This window comes from Thermobia domestica, chromosome 14, assembly GCF_964235325.1.
Source record: "Thermobia domestica chromosome 14, izTheDome1.hap1.1, whole genome shotgun sequence".
In the NCBI taxonomy this organism is placed as follows: domain Eukaryota; kingdom Metazoa; phylum Arthropoda; class Insecta; order Zygentoma; family Lepismatidae; genus Thermobia; species Thermobia domestica.
In genome coordinates this window covers 195,462,950-195,484,727 of record NC_137467.1, presented here as the reverse complement: position 1 = coordinate 195,484,727, position 21,778 = coordinate 195,462,950, and positions in this window count along the sequence as shown.

The following is a 21,778-nucleotide window of genomic DNA, read 5'->3' as shown; positions in this document are numbered from 1 at the left end:
TGGAAGATATGTACAAAAGCTATGGTTGCTGTTGATATTTCATGTACGTATAAAACAGAAGAATAAATCGACGATATCTGGACACAATTCATGTTTATGGTTAGTAATTAGTAGTTGATATATTTATTATAATAACGTAGTGATTTTAAAGGTACATAAACGAATCAGGGCTAAAGCGAAGTGTTTTTATAATATATTTCGTTTTAATCCAGTTCCTACTTTGTATTCCTATTTCTGTGAGATCCATCTTAATATTGTCCTCCCATCTGCTCCTAGGTCTTAATAATAGTAATTTTCCGATTGGGCTTACAGTTAAGACTTTGAAAGCGTTCCTACGTTTTCCATTCTGGCTACAAAACCTACCAATGAGACCCCTAGATTTGATAACCTAAATTTGGTAAACGGTATAATCTATGCAGCCGTCGCTATGAAGTTTCCACCATTCCCCATTCTCGTTCCTCTTCGGTTCGAATATTCGTCTTAGCACACTGTTCTCAGATACTGTCAGTCTACGTTCCTTTCTGAAAGTAAGCAAACCTGCAGAACAACAATTATGATTATCATTACATATATACAAAGTGTATTTAAGCTTTAAATTCCTCGACAGAATTGGAGATGACAACAGATTTTGAACTGAATAATAACAAATTGAACATAATAAAATTAGAACTTACAACGGTATATAATGGTATTGACAATCTGTACCTATTTTATTAATATATGATCAGAGGCGTAATAATCAAACGTATATACATTTAAAAAAAATAAGAGAAAATAAGTAATTAAATTAATCGGTTGTCATGGTAAACATTATTATTGACAAGTTATACACGAAAAGAATGGCTGTTGATGTAATATGTATGTATAGATAGAAGAATAAATCGACGATATCTGGACACGATTCGTATGATTTAAAAGGACTAAAAATGGTCAGTAGTCATTAGTTGATATGTTTAATGTTATATATATATGTGTTGAGATAGATTTGGTATTTCAGCGGATTAAGGCTAGAACAAAAAACTAAATAATTCAAGTATTCTCGTTTTAAACTCACTCATGAAAATATGGTTAAAGTACGTGATTTTGTACGGAAGACCAGGGTTCGATTATGAGTGGGAGCTTATGTGATTCAGCTGTAAGTTAAGCTGTAAGTTCACTCGCCCCCTGTGTTCCTCGAACCGCTCCATCATACTCCTGGCCTTGTGACATGGTGCATTATCTTGTCGAAAAATGCCACTACCGTTGGGAAACATGGTCGTCTGGGGAAGCAAATAATCCAGAAGTTATGTAGCCCTATTGCGTTCATGAGAACGAAAACAAAATAATTATAACTATGATAAATTACTATAGATTGCCAATTGTTCATTCAGAGAATTTATGGAGTTCACTTTATCGCAATAGTTTTATACAAACTAGATATAGGCTACGGATAATAGTTTTATACAAAGTAGATAATCAATTATTATTATTATATTTGAAGTACAATCAATATCATTATTATTTTTAATTAACTGAATTTATCTGAAATTTAAATCTTGATCTCGAAAGATTAACTACTAAGTTTATGCGTTCTGTACCTTTCTAAAAGTAATAAATGCTGGAATTGGTTTCAAGGCTGTTTCTGAGTGATTACTTTCTTCAAAATAATATTAAAAATTATAGAAAGACTCTCGAGACATTCGAGTCGACATTTTTACGAGCAGTCTCGACTCGACTCATGTCTTGACTCGAAAATTCGAGTCGAGAAATACGCTTGTCTCGACTCGTCTCGAATTTTACAAAGCGTGTCTCGACTCAAATTCGAGTCGAGATTCGAAACATATCTCGACTCGTCCGCATCCCTAATTTTTCAGAACGTTTTTGGGCATGTTAAACAGCTACTAAAAGTCGTTCTTAAAATCTGTCCAAATTATGTTTAAACACTGATATGTGTATATGATTTTCTTGATTGTTTGTTTGTTTTAGTGTGGATTCAGTTGACTGCGTTCCAATGTCTTCGGTGGTTGCATCGTTGAAAAGTGAACGAACCGAATGGAATAAGAGAAACAAAAAAGGAACCAGATTCAATGAACTCTCCTTGAATAGAAACTTTTTTTTTAACAGACAGTTGATTGTTCATAACGATTGCAATTATATTATTGCAACATTTGCTGTGTGCGTCTTCCATTCATGATCATTACCTCTTTATTACGTCTAATATAACAACAAAGGCTTCATTTCCTGCAATGGCTTCTATAGAATTACCTTCGTCTTTGTAAGTGAATTGGATATATTTCAATTTTCTTGCTTATTTATGCATTGGTTATTGTTTCCGGTTGGTGTGGCTTGATGAACATAACTAAGGTTTCACTTTTCACTCATTTGTCTTATTGTTGTCTGTGATTTTGCTTCAAGTCTTTATGCGTTGCTCTGCTTGAGAAATTGATTGATTGATTGAGGCGTTAATGGGGACGTCAGGATCGAGGCTATTTGTCCCCGTCACTATCAACACAAACTATACGGTTAATAATGAGCATAAGAAGTAAATAAATATTTAAAAGTATAAGTAGCTCAAGTGGTAGAGCGTTGGCTTCGTATTCGGGAGGTCGTTTGTTTGAATCCCGCTGCCGACCATCCTGACTGAGGTTTTCCAGGGTTTCCCTCAGTCCTACCAGGCGGGATGGTACCTACTAAACAGGCCCTGGCCGATACCTTCCCAAATCCTTTCCATTGTTATTGTTGTTGTTGGATATCCAGTGTAAAATGGCCTCTGAGCTGTATCTGGAGATTGTTATATAAATAAATAAATAAAACCCAAAAAGAAGAGATAAATATATAACAATAACATTAAATAAGAAATACAATGTTTCAATCCAAAACCGACAACGTTTGGGAGGTGATTCCTGATACCAAGATAAGAGGAAAAAAATATTGACCAACTTGGGTGCAGAAATCCGCCACTTCGGAGTTATAGCCTGATAAAACAAGAAAAAAAAAATATTAAATTTCCATAACTCCAATACTTTGGGACCTACCATTGTCGGGTCAAAGCTTCAGTTATAAACTAGTATGTGACCTATGCAAATCCCCATATTCCAGAAACCTGTGGTAATTCGGCAATAATTTTTAAACAGGTAGTTGGTGAATACTTCAAATTACAGTACAGGCACAATTATTATGGATTTTTGATAGAAACAAAACTTTTGTGCAAAAATGTCTTGCAAACAATTTTATTAACTAATACTTTATTCGCTTTACCACACCAGTACAAAACAAATATTTATTAGTTATTTTAAGTGGGTTTTACAGTCTTCTATGAGAGTGTCTGGCAATACAGAGAGAAAAGGTCTGATAACGCTGACACAATCATTGCATTGTCTGGACAGAGCTCAGTAATAGTCTGGCATTTGCGTGGAGAAATGTGTGTTTATTGCATTGTCTGCCTGTCATTTGTATGTGATCACTTTAGTTCTGTGTATTTGTGCATTTAAGTTTAATGCCAACTTTTTTTGTTCAGATTTTCTAATGTGTTTATGCAATTGAGCAGACATGGGCAAAGTTCGTGATTTGAGTCCTCGCAAGGTTGGACAGATTAGTGTTTTATTGAAAGAAACCACCTTAAAACAGAAAGAAATAGCGAAGAAACTTAGTGTGTCTGGCCTAGGGATGGCCACAAAGTTCCGGTTCCGGCGGAACCGGTTCCGCGAAGAACCGGTTCTCGGAAATCCGGTTTTCAGAACCGGTTCCGGACCTGGATCCGAAAACCCGGTTCCAGAACCGGATCTTAGGAACCGGTTCCAGATCTGGATCTGAAAATCCGGTTCCAGAACCGGATCTTAGGAACCGGTTCCAGACCTGGATCTGAAAGCCCCCAAAGACCCGTAAAGGAAGCACAAAGTTCACCTTCAAAAATAATGCAAAGAGGACCATGCACTTGTGCCTTTCCCTCCCAGACCCGCTTGTGCCCCTAGAAAAAAAATTTGGTCCACCAGTGGGTGTTTAGCCAAATGAGTTGGTCAGTTTGCCTGTTTAGCCAATGAGTTTGCCAGTTACCCACTTTATTTAGCCAAATGAGACAAGCTCCCGCCGCCTGGCGTTTGCCTGTCGCTTCCACCATTTCATCTAGCATACTGTTCACAGCTTGCCAGCAGCTCGCGTTTAGCGTAGGGATTGTAACAAAGTTTCGGTTCCAGCGGAACCGATTCCGCGAGGAACCGGTTCTGTTTTCAGAACCGGTTCCAGACCTGGATCCGAAGAACCGGTTTTAGGCCTGGATCCGAAAAACCGGTTCCGGAACCGGATCTTCAAGAACCGGATCCGTTCAGACCCGAAAACCGGTTCCACCAGGAACCGGTTCTGGCCATCTCTAGTCTGGCCAAGAACCTCAGCCAGAACCGTCGACTTAATGTCTATTAGCAAAGTGTCCTTGAAATCCAATCCCAGTTAATGAAGTTAATGTGTTCACAAGGTTGCGTTATATAGCATAGATAGATGTATATATACCGACCTCCGATAGCTCCATTGGTAGAGCATTGGATTGCATTCGGAAGGTCAGGGTTAAATTGCTGGGCCGGCCACCCTGACTGAGGTTTTCCTGGCTCCCGCCAGGTGAATGTTGGGATAGTGCCTATAGACCCTGGCCGCTATCTTTCCCTACCGTTTCCCGCAGAATAGGCCATAGATACCAGTTTGCCATACATTCCATTCAATTCAAGGATGTATATAGGTAATGAAGTGCACATATTGAATTGTATTGAGTTGAATGGAATGTATGACAAATTGGCATCTATGGTCTATGCTGTAGGAAAGGGTTCGCTCGCTGATCAACATGTTATAGAGGTAGCTCACCTCAAAAATAAGAAGTCATGTGAACTTATTGCTACTCAGTCAGTGATTCTTAGTTTCAGTTCACCTATATTTCCGGACTACGTGAAGGCCCGTTATTATCGACTTAAAGTTTATCCCTATATTTCCAGTCCTGCGTGCTGTTTCAAATATCAACACTGTAGGCACACCAGTACGTAGTGTAATGCATGTGTTGCTTGTGCAAATTATGGCCAGAGTAGTCATGTTACTGAACAGTGTACAGCGACCAAGCAATTTTGCGTTTATTGCAAGAGCAAGCATTCTACTTGCTCTCCAGCCTGTCCACCCTTTCAACGTGAGAAATATATCCGACAACTACCGATGCTAAGCGTCGCTTAAAAGAAAGCGTTCCTTACTCGTTTTCGTACCCTTTGCTAATGTTGCGGCTATTTCTTGCAAATCTGTGGCAACCCAGATGTCCGACGTTTTCACCCAAACAGTTCATCTTCCACCATGTCAGATTTCTAAGGAACTGCAGGCGGCTTAGGTATAGGTGTAGAGTTTATTCTTTACGCGGAAAGAATCGTATCATTGAGCCGATGTATGTGCTGGCTAAATTTAGGCGGGGATATGAGGTGAGAGGCGAAGAGCTAGAGTTCACCGAAGACTAACACTAACAGAAACACGTGGAGTTTTCGGAGGTTTCCTAGTCGACGCGACTGGAATCTGAATTTCTGGACTTTTATTGGGAACAAGATCCCAATAAAAGACGTGACAATGATCATTGAGCTATTAAGACGGAACGAACGCCACTCACAAGCTTTTCCACAACTGAACATAAACGAAAGCGGGCCTAACTGCTAAATCACGCATAGTTTTTGAGAGCTAGCATCAAACATTTCCAAATATTTAAAATTTTCCGGACCACGTCCACCGTCACGCACGTGTTTTCTGCGCGTTTTTACCACGCCCTCACTTTTTCCTCCATTTAATATCAGTCCTGATTTTTTGCAATAGTTCATTTACATTAGTTTGTGGTCTAAGCAGCAATTTTCAGCCCTTTGACCTCCTGAGGTGTTACGCCCCAAAAATGGCATCAAAATCACAAACTTCAACTTTCGGACTCTCATAAATATAGTCAGTAGTATCATAGCTGTGAATATTTCTGCAGTCTCTTTACATGCAATAATTTTAAGCGCAAAACTTATGAACAGTTTTATGCTATTCTAATACACAGCCCCATCAAAAGTGTAATTTTCTATGCTTTTCTGGTTGTTTCATGTATTGGTTTGCAACTCTGCATTTTTGTTTAGAAGCGAGAGTATATATTCTCCGTGTACCTCACTCTCTCTTGTAAACATTCGTTTTTGTTTTGTGTTCGTCTGACTCGTACGTCCTGAGCAACTGTAGTTATCGTACACGGTTGCAAATCCATAAAATGACACTCCACCGACAACAAAGTTTTGCCGACACTCAGGAACACTTGTACAAACATATGACAACTTGAATAATGTTATTGACCTTCTCATACAAGGTTTATCACACTCCAATTTCTATAATTTTTTGGAGATGGTGCAGCAATCATTTTCACTATGTTTGGACCACTCGAGATGGATTGACCCAAAATGTATTCTGAGGGCGCGGTGGCTTAGTGGTAGAGCGTTCACTTCCGGTGCTTGGGATCCCTGGTTCGATCCCAGCTCGCACCGTGTGGACTTTGTAGTGGACAAAAACCGTGCTCGTGGGTTTTCTCGGGGTTATCCCGTTTCCTCCCACTTTCATCATTCCACCATTTCATTCATTTCTCATAATCACCGTCTCCTTTAGCCTAACCGGCATAATCGTGGGACGTAAATTTCAATAGTTTTAATTATCTATTGTATTAAAAAGATCAAAATTTTGTTCAAAAGTTATCGTGTGGAGTAACGAACGGACTAACATTACAATCTTATAAGGCTCCTAGCGTGATTCCAATTAACATTATAATATTATAAGACCCATAACGTGATTCCAACTAACACTTCAATTTTATAAAACTTCTAACGTGATTAAGACTCATAGCGTGATTCCAACTAACATTACAATATTATAAGACCCATAGCGTGATTCCAACTAACATTACAATATTATAAGACCCATAGCGTGATTCCAACTAACATTTCAATCTTATAATACTCCTAACGTGATTCCAATTAACATTACAATATTATAAGTCCCATAGCGTGATTCCAACTAACATTACAATATTATAAGACCCATAGCGTGATTCCAACTAACATTTCAATCTTATAATACTCCTAACGTGATTCCAATTAACATTACAATAAGTCCCATAGCGTGATTCCAACTAACATTACAATCTTATAAGGCCCAGTAACGTGATTCCAACTAACATTCCAATCTTCTAAGACCCACTAGTGTGATTCTAACTAACATTTCAGTCTTATAAGAATCACTAGTGAGATTCCAACTAACATTACAATATTCTAAGTCCCATTTGAAGGATCCCAATAAATATTGGTCTACTGAAAACGTTGTAACGAGAAAATTTGATTGCTTTTTCGGGGACAGTCCACCTCTTTTTTTAGTTTTCGCTTACTATATCTCAATCTTAACTTTTTACATGCCACAACCTGAAAATTTGCCGTCCTTGGTCTGGGTCCTGTATTACATTCGGAAATATAGTCCTGGGTCTCAGAATCTATAAATGATCTACAACCTTGTGATTGGGAATTCTAAAAGTCGACAGGACAATGTTGGCAACACGTACGTTCATAAAATAGCTAAATGAGTCAACAGAATTTAGCTAAAATGACTAAAAACTATTTTTGCCTAGTGAAGGGAAAATTCCCGGGAAAATATTTTGGGGGATATTCCCTAGCAATATTCCAGGAAAGATTCTCAAAAATTGGAATTTTCAGGGAATTTATGTACAAATTAGTGGTGGGCACAAAAACCGGTTTTTCGGTTTTTGGTTTTTAGGAAAATCAAAACCGGTTTTTGAAAAATTTCCCAAAAAACGTTTTTCACGGAAACCGGTTTCGGCTTTCTCCCAACCTGGTTCGGTATTTTCATCGAAACCGGTTCTCCGATTTTATCCAAAACCTGGTTCGGTATCTGACCGGATTCAGTTTTGGTTTTCTTCAAAACAAGTTCCGGTTTCTTTCCCAAATTGGTTCTATTTCACACCAGAATACTATTTCGTTGTTCTCCGATTCCGTTTGTACAGAAATAGTTTTATGGGCTTCCCAAAAGTTTTCACCGAAACCAGTTTTAGTGAAAACCTACCGGATTTGAAGAAAACCGAAACCGGTTTCATGGAAAAACTGAACCGGTTTCTGGAGAAACCAAAAACTGGTTTTGGTGAAAAACCGAACCGGTTTCGGTGAAAAAACCGAACCGGTTTTGAAGAATACCGGAATGTTGGTTTTTCGGATTTCGGCTTTCTAGAAACCGGTTTCTGGTTTTTATAAAAAGTGTTTTTTCCATACACAGTACAAACAGTAAGAAAATAGCATTCTATTACTACATTACGATTTCAAAATGAAATTTATAGGGGGGGGGGGCACGGTGGCTCAGTGGTAGAGCATTCACCTCCGGTGCTTGGGGTCCCTGGTTCGATCCCAGCTCGCTCCGTGTGGACTTCGTGGTGAACAAACACTGTGCTCGTGGGTTTTCTCGAGGTTCTCCCGTTTCCTCTCACTTTCTTCATTCCACCATTTCACTCATCTCTCTCATCATCACCGTCTCCTTTAGCCTCACCGGCATAATCGTGGGACGTAAAACTTAAAGATTTCATTTCATTTTTTCAAAATAAAATTCTTTTTTTTATCACAGTACATTTATTACCGTTGTCTCCACATGATTCTTTAAAATGTATATTCTGAACGGTATTATTTTATTTTATTATTATTTTATTATATTTAGAGAGTACGCATAAGTGTATATTTACTTACAATATGTTTATGTGAGTAAATATGTTGGAAAAACATTTGCTATAGAAATTCCACATACTTTTACAACGCTAAACACTTTAAATTTATATATAAATAGATTTTCTAAGCTTGGCCCTACTACTGATATGAGAAACATTAAATTTTTAAATCTTACAAAACAAATTTACGATGGGCATTTTAAACATTTTGATACATGTTTCACCATTTTATCAGTATTTGGGCATACATATTAATGTCCACAATATTTGCAAGACACTGAGTTATCTCTAGAATTTTGCACGTAACATTGCCACACACGATCTTTCGTTCTACCCATTTCTCGAAATTTCACATATAAGAGAGGAATCGGAGTACCTATTCAGAAATTCGAGCCAGAGACAGCAGACAGATAGATGTACATTACTAACAATGATTCGGAGTGTATTGATACCATTTCACCTCTACCCCTACAAAATATTCTACATTACAAACTGGTTCCTTTTCATCATTTGTAAATTAGTTGTTTGCTACTTTCTAGTGCTAATGCAAACAGAACTTTATAAAATCATATTATTAATTAGTTATATAAAGTACAGTCAACGAATTTCAATTTTTTTTTACTTCCAAATCATTTAAAACCTAGAAGTAAATAATAATAAATGAAAATAAAGTAATCAGTCATATCGTTCTTATAATTTGGAAAATAAAATAAAGTAAATCATATAAATTGCCTCCCAGGAATTTATATGCCAGGAAAAACTCCTGAATATTCCCATTGCCCATCACAAATTCTATCATTATAGGAAGGTCACTTGTCGCAACTGAGAAGCATCTATGCTACCTGTCCTCCGCTAACCTCTTCGTCTTCACATGCGACTTTTCTTTTTTAATATCGTCCATCAATTTTAGTCTCCTTCGTCTCCTCCCTCTTTTTCCAGCCACCATACCCTCTAGCACGTCCTTTACGATACAGTTCCTTCTTAGCCAATGCCTCAACCAGTTTCTCTTCCTATTCTTAATAATGTCTAGAGGCCGTGGTGGCTCAGTGGTGGAGCTTTCATCTCTAGTGCATGGGGCCTCTGGTTCGATCCCAACTCTCACCAAGTGAACTTTGTGGTGGAAAAAAACTACATGCATGGGTTTTCTTGTGTTTCTCCCGTTTCCTTTCACTCTCCTCATTCCACAATTTCCTTCATTTCTCAACGTCACTGTCTCATTTAGTCCAGACGGCTTAATCGTGAGACGTAAAACTTAAACATTACATTTCATTTTTCAACTAATTCGCTCCATTCTTCTCCACACCTGCATTTCGAAAACGTTTTTCATCACTTTTGTGTAGGATACGTTTTAATCAATAGTGTGGTGATATAGTAATGAAAAACATAAAAGTTTTGCTTAAATGTTGCCCTGTTCCCCAAATAAAACCAGAAATGCCGCCCCAGATCGACTCCTAGACCAAAAAGGAGTCGTTTAGAGGATTCACAAAGGGAGAAAAGAGGTAAAAAAAAAAAAGCTTGGATAAATGAGAAATTGAGTCTAACTGGTTTATCCATACCTAGAAATTCGATTTTCCTATTCTATATTTTTTTTCTCTCAAATAGCTTTTTTCTTTATTTCCTGTAACAGACCACATTTTCTTCTAGAATAAGTTCTTCCTTTCATTTTTCGTTTCATCTTTTCTGCATGGCTGGTTCTCACCTTCATTCGTCACGTGACTTGTAAAGAAGGCCTTCCAAACGCTTGGTAGTAATGTTTTCCCATCAATAACCACCAACACTCGAGGCAGTTGCAAAAGGGAAAGGAATCTACCACCAGATGTCAGCACAAGGATGTTCCTTATTTCCTATTTTTTTCTTTTGTTTGTTCCTTTTATTTTTCGTTTCTTCCGCTAGTTCCTTGAATGTTATTTTTCTCTTAATATTGATGTTCATTTGTTTGAACTGTGTAGCGCTTGTTCTCACCGGAACTCATTGTCAGATTATTGATTTTTTATCTTTTATATTAAAGGATTTGAAAACAGCACCTAAAAAGAAAGTTTGTTTACAGTTGTCAACTCTAGATGTCACTGTATCTCTTATAATGATTCCGTTGGTGAACTTTAGTCAAGTCAAAAGAAATTGAACACTGGAGTACAAGATAAAAGAAATATGTGAAACTCTGCCCACGAAGTCTCCTCTTGGTTTATTTATTCAACTTTTTAGACTTAAGTTTAGCTCTAAATGTAAATGAATGAAGTAACAATGGTTTTCTATATAGATAAAGAAGCTCCTAATGAGTAGATGTGTATGCCCTTAAAAGTAATCCAAAATCGGATATTATTGATTACTCTGATGAACCGCTATCTATATTCCTAATGGATACTCAAATCGTTCCCACAATGCAACAAAAGTGATTCGGCGACACTACCGGCTAGAGTTGTAACTAACTGCATCATCTGCTACTAGCAGTAGCTATGTGTATCATTGGCTAATTCTATCAGACTCTGGCGCTCTGAATGATTTGATTCGTTCTTGCTTTTAGTAGTTCGTGGTACCCAACTTCTTTGAGTGGCGGCGCCACAATCACTACAGTTTCAGCGGGAAAAGCAGCTGAAACCTTTTATACTATATTATTACTTTGCAGCATATCGTCTTGTATATAGTATTGAAAAACACTGATTTGTCATCAGTAATTTAAACAATGAATCATGAGGAGTTATGAAAGTGTTTTAATCTTGTATTTTTAAGTTTTAAAGTTTAAATTTAAGAAAAGAAAGTCTGCTAGTTGAATTACAGAAGTTAGAATTATAAGTTCAACTTGAACAGAAAAGTTCATTATCAGCTACAGATTTCTATTTTACAAAGATTTAATAAGCTGTATAGTGGTTTACAATATCCTCTCAACGGGATACCAATTTTGCTAACCTATCCTCATCTCGAGCGTTTACTGTGTGAAAAAGATTACAGATAGACCACCACTTCCTGTGCTACATCTTTCTTCTTCCAGGAGAGCTGCTCTTGTAATATGTTCGGATCTGTTATACGTTCGCCAAGATGTTTGAGGATGGTGATTGAAGAAATGAATGATCCCCGCCAGGGTCGGATCCAGGATTTTCTGACGGGAGCTGCACCAATAACTACCAGTACATTTGAATTGAATTTGATTTTTTAAAATACCGTTAGGCATCTGTGGTGAGAATGAGGAAATGCCCTAGAAATGCTAAGTGTCTGCTTTTGGTGAATCCTTTTCTTTCAACTTTTAGAAGATTGACTTAAACTATAGATTTTGCTAAACTTCTCTTTGTTTAAACCCAAACGGAAACATAACAGCAGAAATTTTCGGAAAGTGTTGCTATTTTCAGTGCTAGCTTTTCACTTTAGGTAGTGTATATTTACAACGAAGGGGGGGTGCATGTGCACCTTTTTACCCCCCTTAAATTTGGTTCTGATCTTGCTGTTTCCATCCAGCTATTGATTTCAAAAGTTTATCTCAACCTTAAGTTTATAGTAGTAATGGTTCCACTATGAGGACTAAATTTTGAGAGGTCAAAGGTCATCGACCTTGGCTCGAAGTCAATGACCTACGGGTAGTTAGAACCACCCCTCTAAATTTTTGCAAGGGTATCTTCTCCCACCCCTAAATTTTGGCAGGGGTACGTAGGACTACCCTCCCTTAAATTTTGGAAATTGCCAAATTTAAAAATTTGGAATGGTAGCCTAAGACCATGGTATGTACCCCTGTTAAAATTTACGGGGTGGGCCAAAGTGCTCCTGCCAAAATTTCGAGGATTTAAGTACCCCTAGTCATTGATTCTGGACCAAGGACCCTTTACCTTTGACTTCGCAAAATTTTTTTGCTGACTCTACTAGCTACAGTGGGACCATTACAAACTTTTCCTTCAATCTCAAATAATATGGTTGGATCGGCCCTCCAAAACTTCAGCCGCCCCCCTACGTTTTTGGGTTCGCTACGGGCCTGCTTTCATTCTCACTCAAAATTCATTTCAATATACTGTGGACTGACAGTAATTACTTATATTTACAATCATATACCTTCACAAAAATGTTTCACACCCTATTTTACCTATAAATTTTCTATTTGGTAGAAGAGTCTGCTCGAGTGAAGCCGTTTATTTAGCAGAAAAAGTCAAACAAACTGGCTTTCGTATCTTTTTCTTTGGAAAATTCCGAAAAATCAGTACAAAGCGTGCTCAGATTTTTGACAATGACTGTACATGTTACCGATGTGAGCAGAGATATGATAAAACTGACAATTTTTGTGTATATAGTCATCAGTGTATTGCTAGGTGGCAGTGCGGCTAGAACTTCCCTGATTGAGCCCAATTTCTTCCCAAAGAAATCGTGTATAAGGAAGTGTGGCTGAACATAGGTGAACACTTTTACAACTAATTAATTGAAGGAAAGTTAACAATTACTTAGTTTTAGAAAAAGGGGCAACATACTATAGCTCATGTCATCCGCTGACACAGGTTAGTGCAATGTTATGAAAAGAACGGACTATGAGCCGCACGTTGCAGGCACAGTGGTCCCCTTATCGTTAGGTTCGTGTTTTATATGCTTCAAGAAATGAAACGTCAGTAATCCACACCAGTGAAGCCATATCTAGCATCTTGGTGCTAGATCTAGCATAATTCACATGCATTTAGCATCTAGCATCTTGGCCAAATGTAGCATAATTTCATTCTTAACCTCTGATGACCAGAAAAAGTACGAAAATTTAGATGGTTCAAGGACCGTCGGGAATTATTCTTCTTAGTTGAAGCGATGGTTGGAACAATGAGACCAGTCAGTATTTCCGCGGTTGTAATTTATTGTTGAATTCAGAGAAATGTTCAAAAACAGCAAAACGTGACTACAAAACATATTTACTTACCCATAGCTTTATTACTGTCATCTGAAACCTGAATGTTTGGTTATCTGGAATGTTTCTGTCCCTTTCAATTTACAACTTGAGAGGGGAGGGATATGAACATCGGGGGATAGCTAGTAATACACTAAAAGAAATGCTTCAGGCCTGTGTCGGAAGCGGCATGCTGTGTATATATTTCTTAAAATGTTATCCATTCATAAAAAATAAATTCGACCTTCCTCTCCTATAATGTGCCATTTACCAATTTATTTTATTATCATTCCTGAAAGCGTCATATTAGCTTTGTACATGAATACGGTTGAAACACTTCATTGAAATAATGAAGATAAGTACGGGCGGGCCTTTAAAATTAGTTAGGAAAGATAATTTGAAAATCTGGCATAATTTACAAAAATCTAGCATAATTCCAGGGCCGGCGCGAGGGGGGGTCGAGCCGTGCCACCGCCCGGGGCGGCAAGTGTGATCGGCGGCAAAATTTGAAAAAAGAAAAGAATACAGGGGCGGCAAAATTTGAGAAAGAAAACAATAAAAGGGCGGCATGCGAAAGAACCGCCCAGGGCGGCAAAACTTCTAGCGCCGGCCCTGCATAATTCAGACCCGCGTTTGGCATCATCGCGAGTCTCGAGTATGGCAACCCGATCCACACACCCTGATTAGACTTAAAGAAAATGCCATAAATAAAATTCCCAGGATCATGTGAAAAATTAACATACACCGTACCATTAAATTTGCAGATATGCACTCAGAAATGCACTGGAATGAACGGAAATCATTTTTAGCACCACACATTCAGCGCCGTGTATATCTAAATTGATACACACAGCTTTTTCTTCTGGGACTGCGTGTATCATTTTGCATACATATTCGAGACCCCATTCAGGGCCAAAGCAAAATCATCACGTTAGCCGTCTCGGGCCAAGTTGACCTTGAGAGAGATAGTCTATTGTTGTTTTTGTTGACAATTACCTTTTGTCTCAAAAGAGCCCAGGAAGGAAAACCAATGTGTATTAATTCTGGTACACACCCTGAACATGTTACCTTTTGAAAGAACATCTTGGCCCGGGAGGCGGAACCAGCATAATTTTCCTTGGCGCTCAATGTGTTAATGTTATCGGTACTCACGAGATGAAAAATTTCTCGTCTGGCCTTTATACTTCTTACATAATATTTGGTGTTTTTATACAACAAATCATTATTTGTAACTATGTGTCATTTGGTGTTGCTAGCTTTATTAATTACTAGCTGAAACACCCATTCTTCACATGGGTAAGATAAAATATCTATGTAAACAAACAGAATAACGAAAGAAAAAAATATCGGTCATTTTCTACTATTTTCACATATCGTGGTAAACCCCACCTGAGATCATCTGGTTCGAAATTTGAGAATTGAAAAACGCCTCTGGCCTCCAGCCGATAGCGTTGTATTTGGATGTCAACGTCTGTGAAAATATCACCATTCATCTCAGCGACCGCGAAAACTATGGATTTGACAGTTAATAGATATCGGTCATTTTGGATTAGTTTTACATGTGTCGGTACACCCCTTTGAGGTGACCCCTGGCCCGCACGCTAATGGAAGTGTCACATTGATCTCAGTGATCTCGAAAGTTGTGGATTTGATACTAATATCGGTCAATTTGAATTATTTTTTCATGTCTCGGTATCCCCCCTGTGACCCCCTGCCCGCAGCTAAAGGGAATGAATTTGTAAGTTATCACCAGCGATCGGAGTTTCACCATTGATCTCAGCGACCACAAAAACTATAAAATCGACACTAATATCGATCATTTTCTACTATTGTTACATGTTCCGTTAAACGTCCCTCTGAGACTCCCTTGATTCGAATTTGGAAAAAAGCGCTTCGTCTTGGTCTGGGGCATGGACCAAGGTACTCGTGGCCAAAATTTGGTAACTCTCGCTCCATTCGTCTGGTCCCCAGGCCACACACAGTCAGACTGTTTATTTATTTATATTAGATAGATTGAGCAGTGATATCTTAAAAATGAGAATTTCGGTGTATGTAGTCGTTCGTGTAAAGCTAGCTTGCAATGGGACCGTATCGTAAACGAGACGAGAACCGAAATGAGAAGTCTATTTTTAAATTACATGATTCAGAGAAATGAAGTGCATTTATCAACGTTCAAAGATACGCAAGATACTGCACAATGTGGTTTGAATGTTGTTATACCACACCCTTCGTGGACCTCTTATGTCGTAAAATTATTTTGATAAATTCCAGATGAATTTAAAGAAAAAAAAACGGCATAAAATGTATATAAATTTACAAAACGACGCGAAAAAAGCTTTCTGAGGATCGAGACAAGATACATTTTTACAAAATGTACAATATGAGACGAGACAAGAAAACCTTATATGTCATCTCGTCTCGTTTCATGTGAAACACTAGTGAGTATGCCACTAAATATTTATTATTATAATAATAGTAATGATAGTATTAATATTGCTGTTGTAATCTTGAGTTACATTGCTCATTCAGATACATAGTACATTTTACAGCGCGTTCAAAGCAATATATTACACAAAAGACGGTAATATGCACTGGACTGAACGTGGAGAGACATTTTAAACTTCGATTGAATACGAGACCCAATAAAATAATAAATAATACGTTTATAGTATCTACTGCCTCTCTCAAAATTAGAGAAACGTACTATAATAAGCATGAATTTACCCAAACGCAATAATCTACGTATGATGAAAAACAGAGATCAACATCTGTTACATTTGGTATCTAAAGAATCGTTCTGATAAAAGAAAAAAGTAATACATTGATCTAACACATAATTTGGCATATTAACTTTTATGCTTATACAGGGTGTTTCAAAACCACATGGACAACGTTTGGGAGGCTATTTCTGACCAAACAAGACAGAAAGTATAGACCAACATGGGTGCAAAAATCGGTCATTTCGGAGTTATAGGCTGCCGAAAACGTGCAAAAAAATGAACTTTAAAAGTCCATAGCTCGAGAAGTATGGGACCTACCGTAGTTAGGTCAAGATTTCACTTAGGAATTAGTATGTGTCTTATCCAAATATCCATGTTTCAGAATTCTGCGGTACTTCCGCAACAATTTTTATAGAAGTAGTTGGTGAGTACTTCAAATTGAATGTCCGTAGGCGAACATCCTCTTCGGTTTCGAGCTATGGATCCTTAAAGTTCATTTTTCATGTTTCCGGCAGCCTGTAACTCCGAAATGACGGACTTCTGCACACATGTTGATCTGTACTTTTCGTCTTATTTTGGTGTCAGGAATAATCTCCCAAACGTTGTCGGTGTTGTTTTGAAAGACCTTGTTTATATATTCTTGTCAACGTCTTGTAAAACTCCTTAGATCAAGCTAAACTTATCATATTAATATGGTAATGGACCACTTTTCTCCTCCACAGCAGATCTAAGAAAACATGGAAGAGATTGATTTTTAATTTAGCATCTCTTTCAGCAGCAAGGGTATATGATACATTGACCTACAGCTTAATGCAAGATCCGAACCACATTAGCTCCTACCTGGAAGCGACCTCGAATCTTCCATGCCAAAGACACTTACGTTAACCGCTTAGGCACGAAGGAGCTCACGACGTGGAATGATATCAAGTGAGGTAATGCAGCATTATGCGTGAAGCCTGTTACTGTGTTCCATGCGAGAGAATGATGACGGAAAATTGCCTTAGATTCGTGTCTAGAAAACGAACCATAGATGTCCCATAGATAGGCTAGAGAAGATGTTGAACTTCATTCCTATATTCCTTCAAGCACACCCCAACACTTTCACCTGTAAGAATGGGTACGTTGTCATTCTGAAAAATGACATTATTGTCTGGAAATGACTTTTGAAATACGAGATGCATGGTCCCGTAAAGTGGCGACGTAATCACTGACAGTGACGCAGCGACCGGTAATAGCCACTGAAAACCAGAATAGTACGGAATACAGCATTATAAAGCCACTATGTTTCACGGTTGGATGGAAACTCTGTGGATCATGTGCTTTTTGGGGCGTCCAGTATTCATAACCATGGCCCATGATATGAAATAAGGTGAACAGTGACTCATCTTCCCGCCGCACAGGTTTTCAGTCATCAACGTTGCATGTTGCATCTTCACGACACAATTGGCGTCATGATAGAGAGTTTATGTTCACTTATCAGCGGTTTTGCTTGTGTAATCCGACCGCGCATATACCGGTACATGCCACGTAATTTGCGATTGACGACACAGGCAGCACAGTCGAACAGTGATTCTGAGTGACAGTCCGCTTTAATGCTCGGCGGAACGTACCACTGAAAGTTGTCTTTCGACCACTGTTCCTCTTTGCCAATATGATTTTGCAATGAGTTGAACATTTTTCCTTGTGACTCGGAACTATGAGTTTTTACTCATGGCTCGGCTAATAACAAAGTCAGACTATGAGTCAAAGTGTAATTAAATTTGAGTAAATTAACCTGTTCATAGTCATTTGTGAAAAGACGTCAATGTAATGGTTTGCATCAAGAAACAGTTACCGTTTTAGTAATCATCCAATTGTCACGTTTATCAGGAAATCGGAGTAGAAATAATGCTATCATATGAATTCAATAACAACCCAACAATTAGCCTAGTCTATCATTGATTTTGATTAAGCTGAATTGGAAAAGGGTGAATGGCCCTTACAAACGTTAAATACGACTATAGCTGTTGACATAATTATCTAGTAAAATTACTGGACCATCCGAAGTGATCAGCAACAAATATTGAAAATAGAATTTGAGTTGAAATTAACAATGTCCGGGCATAGCCTACGGCTCTGAGTAACTTAATTCAGACTAGTACTGCTTGCTATGATAATGTATAAGAAATAGAAATCAGAAAATATATCCAACTTATAGTTTCTATTCCATTGTTTATACACCAACAGGTGGCGACAAGTCCATCTCGCGTAACTATGATTGCCCTAATATAAATGAGCGCACCTGGCTGAGAATTAAATGAATAGTCGGTCTTTCGAATTTGAATACAATAATTACAAAAGCCAAAGAACAATCCTGGTCTAATAGCCAGTGGTTTTTATAGACCTCATTTAGTTCTTTTACATTCTCTTGTCTTCCAAAACCAGGGATTACCTAAGCATAAAACCAGGGATTTCCTAGGGCATAAAACCAGGGATTTCCTAGGGCATAAATCAAGGATGTTATAAAATAGAGGATCTGCCCATACAACAAAATCGTGAAGCCATACGTCACAACTTTGCCACACCTACTCTGCCCACTCCGCGCCACTAAGATCGCAATGTTTCGAGCCAACGATCATGGCGGACACAAGAGTAGTCAATCAGAGTAGCCAGCTCAGACGACGCTCGTTTTTTTTTTTTTTTTTTTTTTTTTTTTTTTTTTTTTTTTTTTGCTTCATTGAGTACATATGATGAAGATACGTACGGGGAGATCTCTATTTTACAACATCCTTGGCATAAAAGTTATAGATCGATGACATAAAGGAAAACCCATCTTTCACATTTTTCTGAAGAAAATATGTTTTGTTAAATTGTTTTTATTATATAAGTGTTTTGGCTGTTTTAATCTGTTAATGGCCTTTTCAAGTATATGTAAACAGTCTAGTAATTGTTCAGCTTCCTTAAGTTGCTTTCAAAATGAATGAACTTATCAACTGTCTGATGAAATTCTGAAATGAATAAGGTAATGATATTAATTTCTTTTTTTAAAAAAAAAATCGATCAAGTTTTGCATTCATGTAACACTCCCGACACATTCACTTCACTTGCAGCTTTCGTCGTATCACCTAACAGAGTGCCAACAATTTGCCCTCTTTAGAAATCACAGGGATCGCCAATTTTATACTATGACCCTCTGCTCAATTCAGCGCATACTGTGTTCTACTGCTCGTTGCGTAGTAGGGAATTTGTTCTAATTCTCCAGCAGCAAGAGACCGGAGCTGCTGTTATTGAAACCCTAACCGTTGCGAACCCAAGCAATTGGCGTGTTTAAACTCCAGGAGTTTCCATTAAATGGTTAAAATTATATATATATATATATATATATATATATATATATATATATATATATATATATGTGTGTGTGTGTGTGTGTGTGTGTGTGTGTAAGTTCCAAGGATATTAAGTATCATCTCCTGCAATATTAGACGGAGCTCGAGAAGGCCAAAGAGATTCCTACTTGTTTCCTAATCTGAAATAAAATAAAGAAATGAATGGCAACAGAGGTAGGAGTAAACTTCTCCTATCTCTCTCCCCCCAGAAATTTCGACTTTTTGTGTAAATTTAGCCTAATGTTAGGGACAATTTTAGTAATTTTAATATAAAATACACTCATATTGAGTTTGGACCCCTCTCGAAAAAAAATTCATGCGTACGCTACTGCTTTTAAGGGTATTGGACAGCCACTTGAATTAAAACAGAGTGAATTAAGGTGAGAGAGCTAAGGTGTAGAAATTCATGAATAAGTTAAACAACTGACCATACAATTTCCGATTTAAAGAAGTCTGGCCATTTTAATTAAATGTCATTGCGAAAAGGCCATAGGTCCATCCTCAGCACATTTTCATTTTAGTGCAAAGTCGAGACGTACGCGAAAAAACCGCGCATCCCCTGTGAAAAGACGAAGTGTATGGTCACATTATGTTACGTATCCTACACTATTGCCTCAATATTATTGATGCCATTCTACACGTCTAGTCTGCAATCCAAAGTGTTTTTCTTTCTCCTCAACAATTGGGGCCGCGGTGGCTTAGTGGTAGAGCGTTAACCTCTGGTGCTTGGGGTCCCGGGTTCGATCCCAGCCCCCGCCAAGTAAACTTTGTGGTGGACAATCACCGTGTGCCTGGGTTTTCTCGGGGTTCTCCCGTTTCCTCCCACTTTCTTCATTCCATCATTTCATTCATTACTCATCATCACCGTCTCCTTTAGCCTAACCGGCATAATCGTGGGACGTAAAACTCAAAGATGTCATTTCATTTCATTTCTCCTCAACAATTTACTTTGGTGGATATATGGCCTTTTCGAAATGTATAATTCAATTGCTTTCTCTGTTATAAAGCTCTCGTTCTACGATAATATTATCTGCTGGAATATGTTGCGGAGTAGAATCATAGTTTATAATAAAAGAAATTCAATTATTAATCATAAAAACTAGTTTGTTTGATAGCAATCCAACTTTTTGTCAGTAAGAATGCAACAATAATTACTATTTCTTTTGCATATTTGAACTAACATGACAGTTTGTTATTTAATATTTGCATGCTATATTGACATATGTTTATACATTAGTTCTTGTTATTTGATGTATTTTGCTGTATAATTGCATGTATATGATGTAATTGGATATTATCTATTATGGCAAAAAGAGTGTTAATCGAAACTCCCAATCGTGTGGTGTACAACTTTTAACGAGAAGGTTGTTGATGAAATTATCCAATCGTAATACTATCTTGGTTGCAACGATATTTGTATTAATTTCCTTGTTCGATATCATACACTCCAATTCATACTATCTTGTGGTAGGTTAATATTAAGTAATTAATCATTACTGTTATTAAGGCACTGAGCTCCCTCCTGGGTAAGCGGTTAGCGTACACGCCTTTGGAGTGGGAGACGTGGGTTCGATTCCTGGCGGGAGCTCATGTGGTTCGGATTCCAGGTTAATCAGTAGGTCCACGTCTCATATAGCCTCGCTGCTAAACGGGACGTGAAATTCAAAATCAACTCAACTCTTATTAAGGCACGTCATTTGGAGGGAAGTATGGATTTTATGACTTAGGATTTAGATTTCTGGGCTTTCGGCATCTAAGATCATTTAGCCCTTAACGTTTTCACGGATGACGTGCTTCTGCGAGTACACAATCCGGGGAAAGGGAAGAAAGAAACATTGGGGAAGGAAGGAAGCGGCCTGGGACCTGTAAGTTAGGTACCAGCCCGGCATTTGCCTGGTGTGAATGAGGAAAACCCAGGTAAATCTCATTCAGGGTGGCTGGCCTGGAAAAGCGTTTTACACTTTTTCGACCGAGTGGCCCCACTGGGAATCGAACCCGGGACCGCTCGCACCAAAGGCGAGAGGTTTAGCTACTACGCTACTCGGGGCTACGAGGGAAGTATTGAGAAACAAGTTTGAGACACATGTATATTTTAATCATTGGTATAGTTATAGACTCGTGGAAAGATTTA